This window comes from Octopus bimaculoides, chromosome 26 (genome assembly GCF_001194135.2).
Source record: "Octopus bimaculoides isolate UCB-OBI-ISO-001 chromosome 26, ASM119413v2, whole genome shotgun sequence".
Lineage (NCBI taxonomy): Eukaryota > Metazoa > Mollusca > Cephalopoda > Octopoda > Octopodidae > Octopus > Octopus bimaculoides.
The window spans coordinates 20223529-20224322 of record NC_069006.1 but is presented as its reverse complement, the minus strand read 5'-3'; the positions used below and the strand labels follow the sequence as shown (position 1 = coordinate 20224322).

The window sequence follows — 794 nt, the reverse complement described above, 5'->3', positions numbered from 1 at the left end:
ATTCATCATCATCATCATCGTTTAAACGTCCGCTTTCCATGCTAGCATGGGTTGGACGATTTGACTGAGGACTGGTGAAATCAGATGGCAACACCAGGCTCCAATCTGATTTGGCAGAGTTTCTACAGCTGGATGCCCTTCCTAACGCCAACCACTCAGAGAGTGTAGTGGGTGCTTTTACGTGTCACCCGCACGAACGCCAGTCAGGTGGTACTGACAACAGCCACGCTCAAAATGGTTTATTTTATGTGCCACCCGCACAAGAGCCAGTCCAGGAGGAACTGGCAACAATCTCGCTCGAAAATCCTACGAAGGCCAGTCAGGCGGTACTGGCAACGGCTACGCTCAAAATTCAGCTGGGGAATTCACCATGACAGCAATATGAACCAAATTGATATCACCATTCCCATCATATGGTACTTTCCAATTTCCTTATTGGAGGAGCCAAGTTGAAAACTGTTCTGCACATTGGTCGCCATGTAATAGAGCTCGCATAGAGGAGAATTTCTGTACTTTATTCCATAGGTGTGAAGACTCAATGCATGCTCTTATTTCATCAGATTTTGTTCCTCTCGGAATCACTGGTAATATCTGTTTGAAGTCTCCTTACATAATTTCCTTCAACATATGCGATAAAATTTATTTCCCATCATAAAAGTGGTAAATTTTATATTTTCGTTTTTTATTATTAATATTATTACTACTACTATTTTTTGCATTATAAATTCAGAATTGATTTCATTATGTATCCCAATAGAAGAATAAATTGAATTTAGAATAACAAATTTCTATAC

General features: G+C 39.9%; 2 protein-coding genes across 2 annotated transcripts in view; one reads left to right on the top strand and one right to left on the bottom strand.

Annotated features, from left to right (window-relative positions):
- Window positions 1–794, bottom strand: part of LOC128250925 (plectin-like) — a 59356-nt gene that overhangs the window by 12791 nt on the left and 45771 nt on the right. The window lies entirely within an intron of this gene.
- LOC106868380 (cationic amino acid transporter 2) overlaps window positions 1–794 on the top strand; it is a 13049-nt gene that overhangs the window by 5553 nt on the left and 6702 nt on the right. The gene's annotated exons all lie outside the window — the stretch shown is intronic.